Here is a 25301-nt window from a genome sequence, read left to right on the forward strand (position 1 = left end):
ATAGGAGAAACAGGGAGACCTGTCAGCTTACGAGTAGCAGAACACGAACGCTATGTACGATTACAACAACATAATAAATCGGCTATAACGGAACACCACCGTGACTGTGGACAACCTATCTGGTTCCAGGAAGCCGGAGTACTGGCGAAAGAATCGTGGATGCGAGTATGCAAAATACAGGAGGCGATCGAAATTATTAAGCAGCCTGATAACATCAACAGAGAAGATGGCTACAAACTCCCGGCGTCCTGGCTGCCGGCCATCCCAGTCCAACGGGCAGCGAGCGGTCGCGGGGCAGAAGCTACACGATACACGGAGGTATCTGCACAAATAGCTGTAGAGCAACCGTCAGTCCACTTCCGCGCACACCAGGAGGAAAACTTGCCGACCAGAAGCCGAATGCTGATTGCCGGACAGCTACCAATCGTTGAAGACATGGACATCCACGAATAGCCTCTTTTCTTCTATCTTACCTTACGTCATGACTAGCCAATCATATTAGAGGGCCAATTAAAAGTTTTACAGCAGTGACGTCAGACGTCGATAGTCTGTAATAAATACACTACTGGCCATTGAAACTGCTACACCACGAAGATGACGTGCTACAGACGCGAAGTTTCACCGACAGGAAGAAGATGCTGTGATATGAAAATGATTAGCTTTTCAGAGCATTCTCACAAGGTTGGCGCCGGTGGCGACACCTACAACATGCTGACATGAGAAAAGTTTCCAACCGATTTCTCATACACGAACAGCAGTTGACCGGCGTTGGCTGGGGAAACGTTGTTGTGATGCCTCGTGTAAGGAGGAGAAATGCGTACCATCACGTTTCCGACTTTGATAAAGGTCGGATTGTAGCTTATCGCGATTGCGGTATATCGTATCGCGACATTGCTGCTCGCGTTGGTCGAGACCCAATGACTCTTAGCAGAATATGGAATCGGTGGGTTCAGGAGGGTAATACGGAACGCCGTGCTGGATCCCAACGGCCTCGTATCACTAGCAGTCGAGATGTCAGGCATCTTATCGGCATGGCTGTAACGGATCATGCAGCCACGTCTCGATCCCTGAGTCAACAGATGGGGACGTTTGCAAGACAACAACCATATGCACGAATAGTTCGACGACGTTTGCAGCAGCGTGGACTATGAGCTCGGAGACCACGGCTGCGGTTACCCTTGACGGTGCATCACAGACCGGAGCGCCTGCGATGGTGTACTCAACGACGAACCTGGGTGCACGAATGGAAAAACGACATTTGTTTCGGATGAATGCGGGTTCTGTTTACAGCATCATGATGGTCGCATCCGTGTTTGGTGACATCGCGGTGAACGCACATTGGAAGCGTGTATTCGCCATCGCCATACTGGCGTATCACCCGGCGTGATGGTATGGGGTGCCATTGGTTACACGTCTCGGTCACCTCTTGTTCGCATTGGCGGCACTTTGAACAGTGGACGTTACGTTTCAGATGTGTTACGACCCGTAGCTCTTCCCTTCATTCTATCTCTGCGAAACCCTTCATTTCAGCAGGATAATGCACGATCACATATTGCAGGTCCTGTACGGGCCTTTCTGGATACAGTAAATGTTCGACTGCTGCCCTGGCCAGCACATTCTCCAGATCTCTCACCAATTGAAAACGTCTGGTGAATGGTGGCCGAGCAACTGGCTCGTCACAATACTCCAGTCACTACTCTTGATGAACTGTGGTATCGTGTTGAAGCTGCATGGGCAGCTGTACCTGTACACGCCGTACAAGCTCTGTTTGACTGAATGCCCAGGTGTATCAAGGCCGTTATTACGCCCAGAGGTAGTTGTTGTGGGTACTGATTTCTCAGGATCTATGCACCCAAATTGCATGAAAATGTAATCACATGTCAGTTCTAGTATAATAAATATGTCCAATGAATACCCGATCATCATCTGCATTTCTTCCTGATGTAGGAATTTCAATGGCCAGTAGTGTAACTAACCTGAAATCACACACATCCATGCCCGAGCCAGGATTCGAACCTGCGACCGTAGTTGTTGCGCGGTTCCAGATGGTAGCGCCTAGACCCGCTCGGCCACTCTGGCCAGTTGCAATGAGGTGTTTCCCTTGTTAGTAAACACGTTATGTCGGCATACGAGGTGCTAATTTTTATTTTTTGTTTCCGGTTTCAACCTCCTAAAGTGATTATCATCAGATCAACATTCCTCGATGAGAGTAGGAATCGCTGGCACGGGGAACAGTGTCCGCTAGAGACGCCACGGCAGCCGTGTGCGCGCCGGCAGTGGGCGCGGTGTGGCCGCCATTAGCCTGTCCGCTGTCCCCTTCGGAAGTGCGTCGTGTCGGCCGGCGGCGGCTGTCGCATGCATTATGCATGCGCGCCTGGCGACCAGATTGGGGGCCTGCGCGATCTGCAGGCGGGCGGGGTTCGTCAGCGCGCGACGCACCCACAGAGCCGGGGCAGTCCGACACGTGTGCGGAGGATCAGCTCTGACCCACGCTGCCAGCTGCTGCGTGGCTGCTGTGGTCCTGTTCCTCTCACTTTCCCTTTTCTTCCATACGTCCATCAGTTCCAACTGTTCTTGTCTGTCGAATGTTTCCACTCACTCTTTTGTAAATAAAATAGTAAGACTAACATTGACCGGAACTACTTCTGTGTGAACGCTAATCGTTATATTGTCGGATGAGAGGTCCGCCAGTTACAACTATAGCTTTAGAGCTACCTTTTGGAAACTTCTCACATCTTTGTTATTATAGCGTATCTCCATTCTACCTAAATCTAAACATCCTAGCTTTATCTTACTGAATCTATCTTGCTTCCGTACTTTTAGGACACAAAAACAGAAAATCATGAATTTCAACAAAAATATTACTTTGTGAGATCCACCATGCTGGTTCCATTAAATTACAATGAAAAAGGAATCCGAATAGAAATTTTGAAGTTTCTAGCTCCTTCCTGTTGCGCCGATGATTTTTACGCAAAGTGTCCAAATTTCGAAAACTGTTAAAGTTACTAAACTGAAACTTAACACATTATTATTTTAGCATCACTCCTGTCATGCTGTTACCTTTTCAGATTATTTACTTTACTTTTAAGGTATTGTGCAACATTCGTGACGTCATAGCTAGTTAGAGCGGACTAGGCTGGCACACGATGGAAAGCATATGAATTCTATATGGCGTGAGTAGGCTGCTTCCCTACAATTTGAATATGCATGCCTATACCAGTTTCTTTGGCGCTTCAGTGTAACACACACCACGAAAGAACACACTTCTTAAAAGGGCATTTACAAAGATATTTTTGGGAACATAAAGCTTCAGGAAATGGCAAATTATCCCCATACGTTTCAAGTCGAAGAATTTAGATAACACGGCTGTTACAGTATCTATAGGAAACACAGAGCTCCATAAAAGTGCCATAATCGAACCTAGACATAAGTCTTACAAGAAATGATAATTAAATAGACACCCTAGCTGCAAGCAGGCGTTGATACACTTCATTGGGGACATGTTGAAAATGTGTGCCCCGACCGGGACTCCTCAGCGTGATGCGGAGAGTGGAAGTGCTTGGCACACGAAAACATGACAAGCTACCTGCAGTAATTAACACACAAGTGATCCGGAAAATTCATGCAAAGCAAATGTAAAGAATAAATAAAAACGAAAACCCACTGATGATGGCACAGTGGTGGCGAAACATGTTTGGGTATTGAGAAAAACGGTGTTTTGCGTAACTGGCGGACCTCACATCCAACAATTTTAACTGTTAACACGGCCAATGCAAGGAGCTGCAAATCAAAATGAAGAATCTTTAAATCATTTGCACACTAACAATGAGAGAAAACCAGTAAATGGTGTCGGATGAGAGACTTACAGGTGTATGGTCCCTGTAAGAACCCAGGATGGAGTTATCACCTCCCCCTCTCCCCCATCCCCATCCTTAATACTACAGAATGCTGGAATTTAGCACGCCATGGCAGCAGTCCCGTTAACACTGTTGATCTTGTGAGTTTGTAAGACTTATGTCTAGGTTCGATTATGGCACTTTTATGGAACGTCTGTGTTTCCTATAGATACTGTAAAATCTGTGTTATCTCAATTCTTCGACATGAAGCGTATGGGGATAATTTGTCATATTCTGGCGCTTTATGTTACCAGAAATATCTTTGTAACTGTCCTTTTAAGAAGTGTGTTCCTTCGTGGTGTGTGTTACACTGAATCGCCAAAGAAAGTGATATAGGCATGCATATTCAAATCGTAGGAAAGCAGCCTACTCACGCCACATAGAATTCATATGCTTTCCATTGTGTGCCAGCCTAGTCCGCTCTAACTAGCTATGACGTCACGAATGTTGCACAATACCTTAAAAGTAAAGTAAATAATCAGAAAAGGTAACAGCATGTCAGGAGTGATGCTAAAATAATAATGTGTTAAGCTTCAGTTTAGTAACTTTAACATTTTCCCAAATTTGGAGATTTTACGTAAAAATCATCAGCGCAACAGGAAGGAGCTAGAAACTTCAAAATTTATATTCGGTTTCCTTATTCATTGTAATTTAATGGAAACAGCATGGTGGACCTCACAAAGTAATATTTTGGTTTAAATTCATGATTTTCTGTTTTTGTGTCTTAAAAGTACAGAAGCAAGATAGATTCAGTAATTTACTAGATAAAGCTGGGATGTTTAGATTTAGGTAGAATGGAGATACCCTATAATAACAAAGATGTGAAAAGTTTCCAAAAGGTAGCTATAAAACTATAGTTGTAGCATCTCTCCAAAGGGCAAGTTCAGAGCTCATCTATCGTCTGCAGTACAACTAAAATTATTCTCTCGCCAAAAGTATTTAATCTAGTCACATCAGAATTTTATTGCACAATTAAATTGAGAACTTCATTAGCCTTCAGCAAATGAACCAATTAATTATTTAATAACTTGAAATGGTGTTCTGATAGCCCCAGCAGCTAGCCAGGAAGGCAAATGTTGTCGGTTTCGCCTTCGGCAGTCCGCACAGTAGCTATATAAATAAGAGCGCTGTGAGCTTGAGTCAGACCCCAGTTCTCTTCTAGATTCGTATCAGTGCGCACTCCATGTCGGAAGCCGCGTCTCGTCTGTGCAGTTGCAAGGAACAGCCTTGCCGTATTATGTAACTTGGTATGCACGTAACAATGAGTCTGCATTGTGGTAAAGTGTTAATTGTGGAACGACTTCTGTGATTTACTCTCTATTTGCATATGTCGTATTTTCACGTGTCGCCGCAGGACAGACATTCTACCATTACCAGCGTGGCATTTGATGGGTATTAACATCAAATTTTGGCGAGCATTCACTTTGAACATTTACATCGATAACGATTATTGAACAGTTTCGTTATCTAGGGATAACAGGATCTGCGCAATAACTCTGAACAGCTCTGATAGCACAATAGCTGATAGTAACATTGCTTAGGGAAACATTTGTCTGGAACTTTATGCTTTATCGTTTTCAGAATATAGTGAAAATTGTTATAGTAAACTGTATTTTCTATGAATCCCAGACATCATCCTAAATCATCAGCATAATGAACTTCAATGATCGTAATTTTTATTTATCCATCAGAGTGGGCACAATGAACTTTAATTACAGGCATCACGTTTTTGCTAGTCACTTTCTGGTTAGGGACTGATGGCCAAGCAGTTTGGTCCCCTTTAAACTTTAAACTTCAAACCCACCACCACTTTCTGGTTGCCAACATTGTAGTTAGAGAGCCTGTGTTGAGAATGGCAACATTAGAAAAAATTTTCCACCCGCCGCCCCACAAAATACAGAGATGTGTAAACAGGCAGAGTACGGCGCTGCGGTCGGCAACGCCTATATTCGACAACAAGTGTCTGGCACAGTTGCTAGATTGGTTACTGTTTATACAATGGCTGGTTATGAATTAAGTGAGTCTGAACGTGGTGTTATAGTCAGCGCACGAGTGATGAGACACAGCACCTCCGAGGTAGCGATGAAGTGGGGATTTCCCCGTAAGGCCATTTCACGATTCTACCGTGAATATCAGGAATCTGGTAAAATATCAAATCTCCGACATCGCTGCGGCCGGAAAACGATCCTGCAAGAACGGGGCCAACGACGACTGAAGAGAATCGTTCAACGTGACAGAAGTGCAATCCGTTCGCAAACTGCTGCAAATTTCGATGCTGGGCCATCAACAAGAGTGAGCGTGCGAATCATTCGACGAAACATCATCGATACGGGTTTTCGGAGCCGAAGGCCCACTCGTGTACCTTTGGTGACTGCACTGCACAAAGCTTTACGCCTAGCCTGGGCCCGTCAAAACCGACATTGGACTGTTGATGACTGGAAACATGTTGCCTGGCCGGACGAGTCTCGTTTCAAATTGTATCAAGGAGAGGGACGTTTACGGGTATGGAGACAACCTCATGAATCCATGGACCCTGCATGTCAGCAGGGGACTGTTGAAGCAGGTGGAGGCTCTGTAATGGTGTGGAGTGTGTGCAGTTGGACTGATATGGGGCCAGTGATACGTCTAGATACGACTCTGACAGGTGACACGTACGTAAGCTTCCTGTCTGATCACTTGCATCCGTTCATGTATATTGTGCATTTCGACGGAGTTGGTCAATTTCATCAGGACAATGCGACATCCCACACGTCCAGAATTGCTACAGAGTGGTTCCAGGAACACTCTTATGAGTTTAAACACTTCCGCCGGCCACCAAACTCCCCAGGCATGAACATTATTGAACATATCTGGGATGGCTTGCTACGTGCTGTTCAGAAGACATCTCTACCCCCTCGTACTCTTATGGATTTATGGACAGTACGGCAGGATTCATGGTGTCAGTTCCCTCCAGCACTACTTCAGACATTAGTGGAGTCCATGGCACATCGTGTTGTGGCACTTATCCGTGTTCACAGGGGTTCTTCACGATATTAGGCAGGTGTACCAGTTTCATTGCCCCTTCAGTGCATATGTATAATTGGATCATGTTTAGAACTGCGCGAATATACACCGTGAAAAATGTGGAGGCAAGTCGCTCTGTGATGAAAAGATGGTTCAAATGGCTCTAAGCACTATGGGACTTAACATTTGAGGTTATCAGTCCCCAAGACTTACAACTACTTAAACCTAACTAACATAAGGACATCACACACATTCATGCCTGAGGTAGGATTCGAACCTGCAACCGTAGCAGCGGCGCGGTTCCAGACTGAAGCGCCTAGAACCGCTCGGCCACAGCAGCCGGCCAACTAAAAGACTTAGGCGGAAGTGTAAAAGGTTGTCTGACTCCCCGAGCGGTTCTAGGCGCTACAGTCTGGAACCGCGCGACCGCTACGGTCGCAGGTTTGAATCCTGCCTCGGGCATGGAAGTGTGTGATCTCCTTAGGTTAGTTAGGTTTAAATAGTTCTAAGTTCTAGGGGACTGATGACCTCAGATGTTAAGTCCCATAGTGCTCAGAGCCATTTTTTTGTCTGACTCCAAGTGGCTGGAAAAGTCAATTATTATTGGTTTTTCTGTCTCGAGCTTATTACAATTTAATTAGAGAGAATTTTGCATCAGACGCCTTTTGATTTTATTTATAAAGTATCTTCGGTGGTTACTGGTGTTTCTCTACACATTGTCCAGAGTTTTGAGACTGTGTAGACAAAAATATGTAGAGAAACACCAATAACCACGGAAGATGCTTTATAAATAAAAGCGAAACGCGTCTACTGTAAAATTCCCTTTAATTAAATTGCTGTAAGCTCAGTACGTAAAAATCAATACTGATTTTTAGAGGTCTTGCAGAAGATGGGTATGCATTCAAACGTATTATGGAGCGAGAAGTATTTGTGGCATATACAGGTTGTGGCCAGCATCCAAAGAGCTAACATCCTAAGTTCTTAGTGACGCTAGGGTGCAGTAAAAGTGGAATAAATATGTCCTGGATGTCAATTATTATTTCCTGATATATCGTGGCATTTGTTCATTTGCTCCGGTACATGAAGATATTTTACTGACCTTACTACACCAAGAGCCATGATCGTATAAAGAAGCGTTGTTCTGATATATCGGAAGAGCGCTGCCGCAACCACTTCCAGGCAAAGTGGATGTTAATTTTACGTGCATGGACCAGAAGTTCACCAAAGTTTAAATAACAAGTGTTTTATTTTTAACTTTGTGTCGTGAACCATGATATATCCTGAAGGATATCTGCAGAATTTATGAGCGGTATCTGTAAACGATTTTAATTTACCACGCAGAGGATAAGGCTTTCTCATCCGAAACGAGTGTGCATTCTGTTCTCAGTCAGGCAATCAATTTGTTCATAGGCAATGTGTTTTGTAAAATTGGAATTTTACTTAACAAGCAATTAAATAAATATGCCCACATGAACTGCGCAAGGGACAAACGCAGTAAAATGTAACCTATGAAACAGAGATTGGGACACGTGGGATAAAACATTAGCAGCAAGATTAAATTTAAACTGGCTTGAGCATTTATTTTACGTGTTCAAATTAGAAAAGCAGTACACATTTATATAAAAAATAGTGGTTACTGTTGGCTGCTGTACATAACCTTCCGAGTGCAACAATTACTCAGACACTTTGCCATATGGGCTTATAAATCATTACGGTCTCATAAAATAAGAATCACTTTACGGCAAGGAATCCAAATACACTTCAAATTCATACTAACAGCACACATAAGATAGAAAAGCAACTAGAAGAACTACAACATGCACCAAAAACACATACTACAGTCAGCAAAAGTTTTTCTCCACCTGCCTAACTCAAAACACGGAACTCTCAAGCCGTCGAATTGAACGACAATTACGATCCGAATTGTATATCAGATCGAGAATGTCTGTAAAACACACCACACACGCGAAGGGAATTTAAGCTCTACAAGTATAGAACAAGAAAGAAAACCGGCGAGTTGAAGGCTCGTTCGTTTCTGCCCTACCCACACAAAGCCAGACCAAGTAAAAAATATAAAAAAAGTCCGAAAAGTCGGTTAATCCATTGAAGGAACTACCCACGTAAGTAAATTATCGCGGAATAATTGCGAGATGAAACAGATTCCGAGAACCGGAGGTTCTCCAGAACAACGACGAACAGGTGGAATTGAGCAAAAAAGTCACACGCATTAACAGATGCAAATTACGGAATTCCGACGAAAATAACGAAACAGAAGGATAAATAGTATAAGACACATGGGCACACGCAAATTTACATTGGGAAACACCAATTCTAATTGAGAATAAGCAGAGTTCGCACACCAGGCTCCCACATAAGAAAAGAAATGGGTTAAAATTTCAGCTGTGCTGAAACTTACGCAGACTCATTTACCAAACTCAATATGCGAACAAACTGCCACGAGCAACCTCTCTTTTCAAAATTCCAGGACCGAGTGACCAGCTCTTTGGCCAAATCGAGCTCCGCACGCAGGCAGCAGAAGTTGTCAGAGAACACGCTGACCGCACCTTACCAACTTATGCACAATAGCGCTTCGACCAGAAGGGAACGAAACCTCCTTGCCATTCTCTAAGCTTGCACAAAAGTTGGCTAAATCACCACGTTAGCAGACAATATGAAACTTCCTGGCAGATTAAAACTGTGTGCCCGACCGAGACTCGAACTCGGGACCTTTGCCTTTCGCGGGCAAGTGCTCGCAGGAGAGCTTCTGTAAAGTTTGGAATGTAGGAGACGAGATACTGGCAGAAGTAAAGCTGTGAGTACCGGGCGTGAGTCGTGCTTCGGTAGCTCAGTTGGTAGAGCACTTGCCCGCGAAAGGCAAAGGTCCCGAGTTCGAGTCTCGGTCGGGCACACAGTTTTAATCTGCCAGGAAGTTTCATATCAGCGCACACTCCGCTGCAGAGTGAAAATCTCATTCTGGAAGCAGACAATATGTTTACCCGTCATCCGACATAATGGAAACTCAACATACGTACGCATTCACTCACTATGTCATTCTAAGATGGTAGGAAAGGGAAAGAAGGACAGCGGTACAATATAAATACATTGTATTTAAGTGTGGGGAATTTATAGGAAGCACAGACACGTAATAAATCAATACATGGATGTAAAACATACATAGAATAAATATGAATTCAGAGGATGTACGCAGTTGTGGCTGATTGGAACATAATCAGCTGCCCATCCTTCTCGTGGCATGTATATTAATTGCACCGAAAGTATAAGGTGCTACAGGACATGTGAAATGACGTTCAATTTGATTGAAACCGTGTGAAGGACCCAATATGGAGACCATTCAATCCTTAATCATTTACCTTGATAGGTCCTATTCCTGTTACTAAGATATTCCGAGTGCTTTTCAAGGCTTATGAACTACAGTCATTTCCGCAAGAAAGTGCTTATCTACACACTGTGCAAAAGCACACTGAGTACAGATTCGAGATCACTACCAGAGATGTCACTGCGGACGTTACATTTAAGATTATGATGTACACTTTCTTGTGGAAGTGGCTGTATTTAATCAATATTGTTTAAATTTTAACTAGATTTCGTGAAATAATAATTTTATTAATTGGTTAGTTATTGACCAATTGTGTAAACTGCTTCAAGTGGTTATGAAAGTGTCTAAATTAAAGTACAGTGTTTAAAAATCATTAATTGAAGTGATAAATTTCAATTATTACAAAACTCATTACACAGACTAAACAGTGGTTACAAAAACCAGCCGGCCGAAGTGGCCGTGCGGTTAAAGGCGCTGCAGTCTGGAACCGCAAGACCGCTACGGTCGCAGGTTCGAATCCTGCCTCGGGCATGGATGTTTGTGATGTCCTTAGGTTACTTAGGTTTAAGTCGTTCTAAGTTCTAGGGGACTAATGACCTCAGCAGTTGAGTCCCATAGTGCTCAGACCCATTAGAACCATTACAAAAACCACGTGAAGGCCATAACAGTTCAGCGGCCTGCACATACCTTTACATTACAGTTTGTACTAGTGCTTCTGTTTGTATATTTGTATGTATGTGTGTACTGTTACTGTATCATCTTCGAAATGTCAGTGTAAAACCAAGTCAATAGACAGAACAGTAGTGATTTCAGGGGTGCCCCAGGGAAGTGTTTTGGCACCTTGTTGTTCATTTGTATGTTAATGAGATCCGACAGACAATATAGATAGCATCCTCAGACTATTTGCTTGTGGTACAGTTATCTATAACTAATTAATACCTAAAAAAATCTGTAAATATTCAGGTAGCTCAGGACAAGCTTTCAGAGTGGTCAGAGATTAGCAACTTGTTTTAAATGTTCATTAATATAAAACTGTGCACCTCGTAAAATGCAGAAAAATATTCTCTTGTGTCTAAGATATTAATGTGTCACAAATATTAATGTGTCACATATACGTGGGTATAACAATTTCTAGGGCTATGAGATGGGATAATGACATAGGTTCAACTGTATATAAGGCATGCGGTAGACTTTGGTTCATTCGTTGGGTACTGTGAAAATAAAATCAATATACATTAACTGTTCTGAGTCTCTGGTGTCGCAGGCATACGTTGCTCTTCTAATGTTGCTAACTCTTTCTCTCGGATACTATTACCTGAATTAGCAATGAATTGCAAACGTCAGAATCTATATGTGGCAAAATTAAAAAAGAAAAATAAACTGTTATACTCACAGAAATGAAAGCTACTGAATGTTTACCGGCAATTTATTTAGAAAGGTGTAGCATGCTAGAATGAGATTCCTTGTTGTGCATCTACCCTTCCTCTACATTACAATCAGTAATAATGCTACACAAAATGCAAACTAAAACTCCGTTAGTAGTAATGTCACGGATAATGAAATAATGAAATTGGTGTTTATTGTAAGACTTCGCAGAATGTAAGGGAATTTACTGTCTTTAATCTTACAAAAATTGTCGACATGATTGGTCGTTACAAACACTCACGTCTTGCTATGCCCATCTAGCAAAATTCACTTCGCACCCCTTTATGGGATGAAACTCAGCGAGCAAAAGTATGGCAGAGATTTAAATTAACTGCCCCGAGTCTCTGGTGGATCAGGTAACGCCGCTAGACCAGAGACATAATTTATTTCATTTGTGAAGTTTCGTATTTTTAAATATTTTTTTGACGGAAACGCCGTAAGTCCACAAAGGTACTGCATAAAAATCACTTGTGCTTCCTATCTTCCAATATTACTCAAGCGTGTTGGACACACGTTATACGACTGACAGCAGACACTGCACTCTTACAAGAGAGAGCAATACAAATGGGCACAAGTTTTTCTCGATGACGGAGAGCATCATGCAAAATTCTGACGGAGCTGAATTGATAGACGCTTGAAGACAGATATAAATTATCCAATGAAAGCCTATTTACAAATTTGCAAAACCAGCGTTACTTGAGGAATCTATGAACATTCTAAAACCCCCTATCTATCGATACCGAAGGGCCGCAATTGGGAAGGCATGAAACCCTAACTTGTAGTGTCACGATAGAGAGCCCTTGCTACGCACTCCATGTTGTTTACAGAGTATGCAGGTGCATATCCGGAATCGTTATCTAAGGACGCTATAGAGCGGGTGAGTTTTAGAGGGATGCGACTGACATTAGGGCACACATTCAGGAGCAAAACTGAGTTTGTACGCTCTGCAATGCCACTGAGGTAAGCGTGCACGTTTTCGAAATCATCTAACGTCATAAATGACGTCAAACTCGTTGCTTACGTTTCATTGTTGTACACTCACGTTTGCAGCCGAATTCCAGGTGTTTCGCCCTGTAACTTCGGTGGCCTATAGCGTCATTGTGTGACGTTTCCGGACATGGTTTCCGATCGTTAATTTGTTCCTCGAGACGGCCTCTACAACTCTTCGAAATGTGTCGGTATCGTTTCGTTACACTCTGTACATTCCCCAGATGGGTGGCTTGTAGAAGCTTATCTTGTAAAACTATGGATTTTCTCATCGGTGACTGCATCAGCTGCTCTGGTATGGTAGCATCTATAGACAACGGAGCAAACATACTCCACTCTAAATATGTCACAAGTTAAACGCGGAATTGCTCACAGTATCCTACTGAGTTCTGTTTTCTGCTAAGTTGTCTACGCTATTCCTGCCAGCCACTTCCTGGCAGATTAAAACTGTGTGCCGGACCGCGGCTCTAACCTAGGGCCTTTGACATCAAGGGAAAGTGTCCACTGACTGAGCTATCCAAGCACGAGCCACGACCCGCCGCCATAGTTTTAAAACAGCCTTTACCGCTTCGCCAGACTTCTGGAAAATAAACTTTGAAGGCGGGTACTGTGTCATAACTCTGTCGGTAGAGCACTTATCCGCTGGGAGGTAAAGCTACCATAATCGAACAACGCTCCGCCACACAGGTTTAATGCGGCAGAAAGTTTCAAGCCAACTCACACTCTGCTGCAGGGTGAAAATTTATTCCGTAAACATTGAACTGTCTTCATACAGTGTTGCTTAAAAGAGGAGGTGCCGTGTAGTGTAACCAAGTGTGTAACCAACGAAGGACGACACCCCCCCCCCCCCCATTAAAAAAGTTATGAACAACTATTAGGAAACCGCACTTGCCCCGCCACACAAACTTGCAATGCAAATTGACTAGTAGCAACTGTATTCTTACACGTTCGTCGTAAAGGCTCAAAACTTTTTCACCGTTTTCTGATGTGCCGCTTACAACTGAACATGCTAGATGGCTTTGTGTTCCGACTAGCATTGTACTTCCAGATCGCGAAGTTTTATCTCGTGTTTCCGGAAGTGTTCAAAAGGACTACTGAACTGTCAGTATAGAAAGTGTTTGCTCGTATCCGAAAACTGTTAATCTGATAGCGAAATAATATGCACAATTCTCATACATCCAATACTGTCTCGGTTAAATATGTTGTAGGTAGTAGGTGCTTATTATACTGTGGTAGCATTACGTTTGGTGGTCGGCAAACTCAGTTTGTCATTGGTATTCAATTTTATTTTGTGAGAAACTGTATTTAGTTTCTTCCTCGTTTCCCACGAAACAAATTTCATGCGACTTTTTACAACCACTTATAACACTCTAGGTTGTTACAACAAAGCAGATCGACCCTGTAATGTTAACAGTTTGACAGGATTTTAGTTTGACCGTATGCGATCGAAAGTAATCGGATAGCAGGCCGTCACCTGAAGGGTTAAATAATGAAAGGATGCAACAGTTATTGTAGTAGAAATCGAACCAACGGTACTATGACCAGGAAGGATTGAGGACTCACACTCATCGCAGTGGAAGTTCAAAAACGTAGCAAAATTCCTTTTTTTACATGTGAAATTTCATCATTTTTTTCACTTGTTACTGGCTGCATTTGTTGCTGTAGGTAGACTTTTCTTCTTAATTAAGAGAGACTCTACCATTAATTTTTCATAGCATACAAACAGTAGTTACAAGTGTATGAAACACTAGAATTTTCCAAATCTATTAAAAAACTGTGGAAAAAATTGAGATAATTAACTATAATACTTGAGTTTTTTCTAAACATGAAGTTTAAAATGTAACAGTTCATTCATTTTTTCATAAATTGAATAACTTCTAGAGTTTCATACACCTGTAACTATGGTTTGTATGCTGTACAAAAGTCATCGAAGAATCTCTCTTACTTAGGAAGAAAAGTGTACCTATAGCAATAAATGAAGCCAGTAGTAAGTGAAAAAATGATGAAATTTCACATGTAAAGAAAGTGTTTTGTTACGTTTTTGGGCTTCCACTGCTATGAGTATGAATCCTGAATCCTTCCTGGTCATGCTGCTAAAGTTTTATGAATTTATTTGTAGAAGTACAGACAGTGGGAATTAAAATGTCCTCTGTGGTGCTTCTCCTGCTCCAAGTCCGCCCGTTTGACGTCCTACCCCCCCCCCCCCCCCCCCCTTTTAGAAGGTGCCTGAAATCTTACACTGTAATGGTGTAAAAGCGATGCTCCCTGCCACCTCACCCTCGGTCTCGGCGGCACTTCAGACAGCAAGATGTTGACATATGTGAGAAAAAGACCGCGATTCAGTAGCTCATGTGAGCTATAAGGAAGGTTAGTAATGTCACATAGGCACAAATTCACTACAATTCCGCCCCGAAGCCACCGTGGACGTTCCATGCGATGAGAAGGTCATCACATCGTGTGTTACTCATATTTCACCCCTTCTTTTGACACCTCCGCGATGGAGGTCAGAACCGCGACTCTCAGCGTTGAAATCATGCGGTTTCCTTAATGGTGGCCAAGGAAAACATTTCATCACACCACCGCACATAATTTACACGAAAATGCCTCAGGGGATGGCATAAAGGACGTCAATGAAACTACCCCTTCCCTTGGTGGGTTGATTCCCACACAGTTTGCGGTCAGACACGGTGCTTCGCAGTAAGATGTGCAACAGGATGACGTTCCTCACGATTTGTACCACTGCTGACACTCTACGGGCCCTTAATCCCTTCCCTTAGAACATCGTGGGCTAATAGCCCCATTGGAAGTGAACGCGTTCTTTTCGAGTGTAGTGCGACCGCAATTTTTGCTCTGGTGTATAGTGAGGCAGCACAAGGGACCGTTCGAAACCATTCGACGAAATCTGAACACGATACGAAGCAGCAAAGCGTGCTTATGCTTTTCAGTGCTCCTGTTTTACGCCCTCCTGTGCGTGATGAGGGGGGGGGGGGAGGGTTGCGACATTGACACATACTTGAATAAAACTGCAAGGAGTTGTTCTCTAAGAGCCTCTCCCCCCCCCCCCCCGCCCCCTCCGAATCCGACAACATCTGAGCACCTTTGTTCGCGTTACACGTGGAACTGTTAGAAACTTCGAGATTAGTTCAGCCTCACAGCTGCTGTTGTGACTGAAGGTAGACGAACCTCACCTAAGGGGTGGCGAAGGTGTTGCCTAACCATCAGGCGCTATAGCAGTCGGGAGGCTGATTGGTGTTGACGTTTATGACAGGCACACTTCTTACGTGGTCAACAAAGCTGCTTGGGTGGCACTGAGGATATTGCCGAATTGGGTGGGGGGGGGGGGGGGAGGGAGGAGCGTGTCTTAGGAGGATCCTTTGCTGTTATATTCATGCACCTGTTAAGTTTACCTCCTAAAAGCACAAACATCCTCTGATAATTCGGATCACATTCAAATTTCATCGAATGCTTCTGAACGGTCAGTGGTGGTTCCACCGCATATACTAGAGCAAAAATTGCAGTCGGACTACACTCCAGAGGGGTCAGATAATGTTCAGTTGGATTTCAGCCTCACGATATTCTCAGAGTAAGCTTGAAACGCCCACGAGGAGGCAGCAGTGTCGGATGTAGTCACGAACGTCGCATTGATCATTAACGCACTGCGAACTGTGGTTTCCGACTGCGAAATGTGCGGGTATCTAAGGCCCAAGAGGAAGGGTGGTTGCATGGACACTCTTTAAGCCACCCCCGTTGAGACCCTATCGTGACGATTCTAAGTGGTGGTGTGTCTGAATTGTTTTTTATTTTCGGTAACCTATAGAAAAACCTCGTAATTTCAGGGATGGGCGTCCAAAGAAGGGTTGAAATGGGTGTAACGACCTGTTCATAGAGTGACTCGTCCATTGTGCCATCGGGAAAAAGTGTGGTGAAATTTGGTGTCAATGTGTCATCACTGACCCGCTATTTTCCTCATGTGTCGACATCATGCTGTCTGAAGCGACGCAGAGCCTTAGGGTGACGTTGCACCATTACAGGATAAGCTTGTAGGGCATCTTCGACTCATATTTCAAACTTATGCTTCGCTATGGGAGACAATTATTGGAATTCAAAAAGGAGATTCTTTAATTTTGTTGCGCAGTGTTTTATGTCGTCTAGTTGTCTCTGTAGGTTTTCACCAAGGAAGCAAGGAGAGAGTGTGTTGAAAACTTCCTGGCAGATTAAAACTGTGTGCCGGACCGACACTCGAACTCGGGACCTGTGCCTTTCGTGGACAAGTGCTTTACCAACTGAGCTACCCAAGTACGACTCATGATCCGTCCTCACAGCTTTAATTCCGCCAGTGCCTCGTCTCCTACCTTCCAAACTTCACAGAAGCGCTCCTGCGAAACTTGCAGAAGTAGTACTCCTGGAAGAAAGGATATTGCGGAGACTTTGCTTTGCCACAGCCTGGGGGATGTTTCCAGAATGAGGTAGGAGACGAGGTAATGGCGGAATTAAAGCTGGGAGGACGGGTCATGAGTCGTGCTTGGGTAGCTCAGTTGGTAGAGCACTTGCCAGCGAAAGGCAAAGGTCCCGAGTTCGAGTCTCAGTCTGGCACACAGTTTTAATCCGCCAGGAAGTTTCATACCAGTGCACATTCCTCTGCAGAGTGAAATTTTCATTCTAGAGAGTGTGTTGGTTGGTGGCTAGTATCCTCTTTCTATAATACAAACTGCACGTATATATTAACTGGGTTCTTTATTCATAAGAATATAAAGTTAGTTATCTCAAGATAGTCGTTGTGGTACAAGCTGTCTGTAATAGTCCACGCTAGCCTCACTGCTGGTGAAGTACAAGTTCCCTATGTAAACTATTCTGGTTGCTATGTGCTGCCTGTCTCTGAGCTAGCAGCGGAGCTAACTGTTACTGCGACTCCCACTGGGCTGCGACTGATGACAGACTGGAGCTCACTCGGCGCAACAGACTGTGACAGAATGGACCTCTGGTTCGCGGCGGTGATCTAAATACTGGCGGCCAAGAGGGCGTTGGCGGCGCGTTTCCTGCGAGTCTGTCATTGGCCTCTATCGATCTTTTCGCAACCTCTTTGCCACCTGGTGTGCTGGCGCCAGCTTACACCAGCACACACTGTATTTGCAGGACCAAATCCTATTTCTCCACAAAGCTAGCAATTCTGTTAATTGTTGTCATTAACTGTTCTCATAAAAAGTAAACTCGAAACATTCTTGAAACAGGTATAGAATTCTATCAAGGTGAAACAGTATTTGAACAAGTCAGCAAACACAGGTTCTGGGTGCATTCATTAAATTATGTCGTACTTTGCCTGAAGGCAGTGCAGTGGGGATCTCCTGTGCTGGGAGAACAAAGCTGTAAAGCACTGTGATAGCTCCTGAAGCAGTATGCTTTGTAAAATATCTTCTTGCTAACCATACTCCACATAATTCAGGCATAATTATTCCGTTTTTCCAGAGATGTTTGCCTCACTTGGGATGTTGACTTGTCGAGCACTACCCACTGATTCCATTTCTTCAAGGACTTTTTGTGAAAAATTGCGCTTTTCCACGTTTTACATTCCTGCCAAGGCCTCTTGCTTCCGGAGTGACTCCAATCAAGTTTTTCAGTTGTTCACAACCCAACATTCCCTTAGCTCAAACCAGTTATGTATCACAATTCAATACATAGAATTACACAATTTTGGAAAAGAGATTTACAAATTATTTCTAGATTACATCAAACTACAGAACAAGAAAAAAATATTTGCATACAGATCTCCAGATTACATCGAACTACAGAATGAAAATATTTACATGCATTTCAAGTCAAAGAATTTGTTTAATGTAGACACTGAAGTATAGATAATTAACGCAAGTGTTGCACACCTTTCCCAATGCTCGAAGGTCTCAGTCCATCAGTACGTGAGGTCTGATTGATCTCGGCTTAGCTGTGGTTGTTCTTTTGTTTCCTCTTACAGTCACATTACTAGCGATCGACTTGACTAGTCAACGTTCGAAGTCACTGACCTCTGCTGACCGATCCTTTCTGCTGCCACTGTTCCTCTGCTGACAACACGGTATTTTCCACCTCTTTTTATACTCTTAGGACCGCCTCGCGTGACACCTAGTCGTCAATTCCGCTTTACGTAGGGGAATCCGCATACTTTTGATTAGTTGGTGTACTTCTGAGTGCGAACATATAAGGTCAGATCGTTCCAACTAGCTCCATTGGTATAATAGCATGTCATCAAGTTAAGATGGCGTACAACAGCAAAACACATAATCACCTTCGAGGTATAAGCTACATTAAACAACAGTTTGTCTGAACAGTTTCAAGACGTAATGCAAACGGAACACTAGGCTAAATGGTGAGCTTCATGCGTAACACATTAAATAAACCAGAAACGAAGGTATTACATCAAAATTTGCCAGATTCGTCCAATATATTAATAAGAGAACGGCCAATAGTATTAAGAGACGGGCTAGTTTTGCCTTAGAGAAGGCACCCTGTTTACTCTTAGACGATTGGATCTTATATGCGAAGATTTATTTTATCTTCATTTCGTCACTGCTGTCCACAATATCTTGGGAGTGGATCGATTTTTCTTCCTGGGCAGTATCAGATTGGTTGCATAGCAATGCTGCTAGTAGGCTCTTCTCTAAATTTCAGCGTCCCTTTGTCGTCTACCATAGACATCGGGAAATGATACTTGTTAACAGACTGTGATAAATCTGACAAGTAAAGAACTGGATGTTGTCACTGTTTCAGTATTGGAAAAAGGTTTAAATTGTGCTCTCACGCCTAGAACTGCTCCAACCACGGAACTTATTTCTTCTGTTGAGCAGGCACTGTTATATCTTCCGGAAGAACGGGCGGAAGGGATCAGACAGGAGGTTTCACACCTTTTGGGTCGGGCTTGGCCTCCACAGAATAACATTTCCTCGTCTGAACAGGCAGCCATTCGGTCTGTTAGAGAGGATCCTGAATTATTTATTTTACCAGCAGAGAAGGGTAACGCTACCGTTTTAATCTCCAGTGTCGACTGTGTCAATAACATGTTCGATTTACTTAAGAACCATTAAAGAAACCACTATGGCAATATTTGTCATCACAGAATTTTGACGGCCAAACAGCTAAAGACTCATACCTGAAAATAGGCTTGAATAAATTTTGCGATAGCAGTGAATAACCTTCAATAATTGCTGGCGGCTTGGTGTCATTTAAGAAATTCATGGGAAACATGGACCCGACTTCAAAGAAAATCAATGGCACAAGAAGTATTCTCGAAGTGTAAATCTTTTCTCTGTCTGGTGTTCACTGAGTTAATACGACAGGTTCCTTAGGACTGGGTTTAAACGTTGCAGGTGAGCTGGCATACCAGCACATAGAACTACGGGTCTACGGTGTTAGGAAGTCATCGATGCTAATATCGATTTATCATCTACGTATAAACATCGATGGCTGTTAAATAATCGAATGGCGTAAGAAGCAGCGTACAAGCCCATCAATTAACATAAATATTAATCAGTAAATACAGAAATAGTTAAACTTACATAGTGTAATTTCGCTTAGTCTCCTTCCGCCGCCGAGCAGTGTCAGCAGTGCGCAAGTAGCAGCATTACTGCATTTACTAGGCAATCTTGTATTTTAATAACCGTTTAAATTTTGTCGATTTGTTTGCGCTCTCTGTAGATTAGTTGGCTCTGAGCACTATGGGACTCAACTGCTGAGGTCATTAGTCCCCTAGAACTTGGAACTAATTAAACCTAACTAACCTAAGGACATCACAAACATCCATGCCCGAGGCAGGATTCGAACCTGCGACCGTAGCGGTCTTGCGGTTCCAGGCTGCAGCGCCTTTAACCGCACGGCCACTTCGGCCGGCTGTAGATTAGTTCAGACGTTCTTTGCAAAACAGTTTATAGCATGGATAGGGACTGCAACTGCTGTGTTCGGATGCAGGCTGAGTTGGCATCCCTTCGCTCCCAGCTTCAGGCAGTGTTGGCTTCGGTCACACAGCTTGAGGCTGTTGCCAATGGGCATCACTGTGGGGGTCCAGATGGGGGTTTGTCGGGGACTGCCAGCTCGTCCCACGCATCCCCTGATCGGACTACGACTGTGGTTGCCCGGGATACTGCCCGCATTGAGGCTGATCCCTCACCTGTGGTAGAGTGGGAGGTCGTTTCAAGGTGTGGCAGGGGGCGAAAGACATTCCGAAGGGCTGAACGGAAAGCCTCTCCAGTTTGTCTGACGAACCGGTTTCAGGCTCTGTCTCAGGCTGATACTGATCTTCGGCCTGACACGGCTGCTTGTCCTGTTCCAGAGGTTGCCCCTCAGTCTGCAAGATCCGGGCAGTTGCAGAGGGTGGGCTTACTGGTAGTTGGGAGCTCCAACGTCAGACGCGTAATGGGGCCCCTTAGGGAAATGGCAGCAAGAGAGGGGAAGAAACCCAATGTGCACTCCGTGTGCATACCGGGGGGAGTCATTCCTGATGTGGAAAGGGTCCTTCCGGATGCCATGAAGGGTACAGGGTGCACCCATCTGCAGGTGGTCGCTCATGTCGGCACCAATGATGTGTGTCGCTATGGATCGGAGGAAATCCTCTCTGGCTTCCGGCGGCTATCTGATTTGGTGAAGAATGCCAGTCTCGCTACCGGGATGAAAGCAGAGCTCACCATCTGCAGCATCGTCGACAGGACTGACTGCGGACCTTTGGTACAGAGCCGAGTGGAGGGTCTGAATCAGAGGCTGAGACGGTTCTGCGACCGTGTGGGCTGCAGATTCCTCGACTTGCGCCATAGGGTGGTGGGGTTTCGGGTTCCGCTGGATAGGTCAGGAGTCCACTACACGCAACATGCGGCTACACGGGTAGCAGGGGTTGTGTGGCGTGGGCTGGGCGGTTTTTTAGGTTAGATGGCCTTGGGCAAGTACAGAAAGGGCAACAGCCTCAACGGGTGCGGGGCAAAGTCAGGACATGCGGGGACCAAGCAGCAATCGGCATTGTAATTGTCAACTGTCGAAGCTGCGTTGGTAAAGTACCGGAACTTCAAGCGCTGATAGGAAGCACCGAAGCTGAAATCGTTATAGGTACAGAAAGCTGGCTGAAGCCAGAGATAAATTCTGCCGAAATTTTTACAAAGGTACAGATGGTGTTTAGAAAGGATAGATTGCATGCAACCGGTGGAGGAGTGTTCGTCGCTGTTAGTAGTAGTTTATCCTGTAGTGAAGTAGAAGTGGATAGTTCCTGTGAATTATTATGGGTGGAGGTTACACTAAACAACCGAACTAGGTTATTAATTGGCTCCTTTTACCGACCTCCCGACTCAGCAGCATTAGTGGCAGAACAACTGAGAGAAAATTTGGAATACATTTCACATAAATTTTCTCAGCATGTTATAGTCTTAGGTGGAGATTTCAATTTACCAGATATAGACTGGGACACTCAGATGTTTAGGACGGGTGGTAAGGACAGAGCATCGAGTGACATTATACTGAGTGCACTATCCGAAAATTACCTCGAGCAATTAAACAGAGAACCGACTCGTGGAGATAACATCTTGGACCTACTGATAACAAACAGACCCGAACTTTTCGACTCTGTATGTACGGAACAGGGAATCAGTGATCATAAGGCCGTTGCAGCATCCCTGAATATGGACGTTAATAGGAATATAAAAAAAGTGAGGAAGGTTTATCTGTTTAGCAAGAGTAATAGAAGGCAGATTTCAGACTACCTAACAGATCAAAACGAAAATTTCTGTTCCGACACTGACAATGTTGAGTGTTTATGGAAAAAGTTCAAGGCAATCGTAAAATGCGTGTTAGACAGGTACGTGCCGAGTAAAACTGTGAGGGACGGGAAAAACCCACCGTGGTACAACACAAAGTTAGGAAACTACTGCGAAAGCAAAGAGAACTCCACTCCAAGTTTAAACGCAGCCAAAACCTCTCAGACAAACAGAAGCTAAACCGATGTCAAAGTTAGCGTAAGGAGGGCTATGCGTGAAGCGTTCATTGAATTCGAAAGTGAAATTCTATGTACCGACTTGACAGAAAATCCTAGGAAGTTCTGGTCTTACATTAAATCAGTAAGTGGCTCGAAACAGCATATCCAGACACTACGGGATGATGATGGCATTGAAACAGAGGATGACACGCGTAAAGCTGAAATACTAAACACCTTTTTCCAAAGCTGTTTCATAGAGGAAGACCGCACTGCAGTTCCTTCTCTAAATCCTCGCACAAACGAAAAAATGGCTGACATCGAAATAAGTGTCCAAGGAATAGAAAAGCAACTGGAATCACTCAATAGAGGAAAGTCCACTGGACCTGACGGGATACCAATTCGATTCTACACAGAGTACGCGAAAGAACTTGCCCCCCTTCTAACAGCCGTGTACCGCAAGTCTCTAGAGGAACGGAGGGTTCCAAATGATTGGAAAAGAGCACAGATAGTCCCAGTCTTCAAGAAGGGTCGTCGAGCAGATGCGCAAAACTATAGACCTATATCTCTTACGTCGATCTCTTGTAGAATTTTAGAACATGTTTTTTGCTCGCGTATCATGTCATTTCTGGAAACCCAGAATCTACTATGTAGGAATCAACATGGATTCCGGAAACAGCGATCGTGTGAGACCCAACTCGCCTTATTTGTTCATGAGACCCAGAAAATATTAGATACAGGCTCCCAGGTAGATGCTATTTTTCTTGACTTCCGGAAGGCGTTCGATACAGTTCCGCACTGTCGCCTGATAAACAAAGTAAGAGCCTACGGAATATCAGACCATCTGTGTGGCTGGATTGAAGAGTTTTTAGCAAACAGAACACAGCATGTTGTTATCAATGGAGAGACGTCTACAGACGTTAAAGTGACCTCTGGCGTGCCACAGGGGAGTGTTGTGGGACCGTTGCTTTTCACAATATATATAAATGACTTAGTAGATAGTGTCGGAAGTTCCATGCGGCTTTTCGCGGATGATGCTGTAGTATACAGAGAAGTTGCAGCATTAGAAAATTCTAGCGAAATGCAGGAAGATCTGCAGCGGATAGGCACTTGGTGCAGGGAGTGGCAACTGACCCTTAACGTATACAAGTGTAATGTATTGCGAATACATAGAAAGAAGGATCCTTTATTGTATGATTATATGATAGCGGAACAAACACTGGTGGCAGTTACTTCTGTAAAATATCTGGGAGTATGCGTGCGGAACGATTTGAAGTGGAATGATCATATAAAATTAATTGTTGGTAAGGCGGGTACCAGGTTGAGATTCATTGGGAGAGTGCTTAGAAAATGTAGTCCATCAACAAAGGAGGTGGCTTACAAAACACTCGTTCGACCTATACTTGAGTATTGCTCATCAGTGTGGCATCCGTACCAGATCGGTCTGACGGAGGAGATAGAGAAGATCCAAAGAAGAGCGGCGCGTTTCGTCACAGGGTTATTTGGTAACCGTGATGGCGTTACGGAGATGTTTAACAAACTCAAGTGGCAGACTCTGCAAGAGAGGCGCTCTGCATCGCGGTGTAGCTTGCTCGCCAGGTTTCGAGAGGGTGCGTTTCTGGATGAGGTATCGAATATATTGCTTCCCCCTACTTATACCTCCCGAGGAGATCACGAATGTAAAATTAGAGAGATTCGAGCGCGCACGGAGGCTTTCAGACAGTCGTTCTTCCCGCGAACGATACGCGACTGGAACAGGAAAGGGAGGTAATGACAGTGGCACGTAAAGTGCCCTCCGCCACACACCGTTGGGTGGCTTGCGGAGTATCAATGTAGATGTAGATGTAGATCCCATAATTTTTTGTACACAAACTATAAAAATGGCATTTATGAGAGAGGTTTTCTTTTCAGTTTACCGATTTTTAGAATAGTCGTTCAGGACCTATTAAACTCTAAAACTTCGGTGAAATTTTTTGTGCATGTGGGTAGGTACAACTGATGTCTACTGGATCTTGTTTAAGATCTAGAAGGCTATGTTCAAGATAATAAATGAACTGCGATGGTAGGTCTGTTTCCAGGCCAGTTGACAATTTTTTCTCCTCCTGTGCTTATTCACTCTTTAATTAGAATTTGCTTTATCTGTTTTCCTGTAATGTACCAACGTGTTGCCCATCTATGCTGGCGGTCATTTCAACATCTTCGAGCAAATCTTCGATGGTTTTGATTGTCTTCCCTGAAAGTGTATGTTCTTGTATGTGAGATCGCTTAAAGTTGATATGCCCAGCGTGTTAACATGTTCAGTTGCTCGTAAACGCTTTTTGATTTCGGTTTTGACGTTATTTTTCAGATTCTGTATCTGTTGGATGAAAGATATTTTAATGTTATACATACTAGTTATTGTGATTACTGTACTGCTTGAGATGTACTTTTCTGCACAAATTTCTCAAGCAGCAATTTCTACAGGAAGCAGAGGGTCACAACCATCTACCAGATCTACAATATCTGCGGCTAGTGGCAAGGATGGAGCACTAGCACAGCAGTTAATTATATTTTTAATGACCGGACGCTGTGTTTGAGATACGATTCTTTTCTTAGCTCATCTGTTGCCACTATGCTTTGCTTAAGACACATTCCAAGGCAGTGATCGCCTCAGGCAATTTGTTAATCTTTCCATTGGATCGTTTTGTTACGCAGGTGAGCTTTTGGGCAAAACTCGAGATAT

The sequence above is a fragment of the Schistocerca americana genome, chromosome 1, assembly GCF_021461395.2.
Source record: "Schistocerca americana isolate TAMUIC-IGC-003095 chromosome 1, iqSchAmer2.1, whole genome shotgun sequence".
NCBI lineage: Eukaryota > Metazoa > Arthropoda > Insecta > Orthoptera > Acrididae > Schistocerca > Schistocerca americana.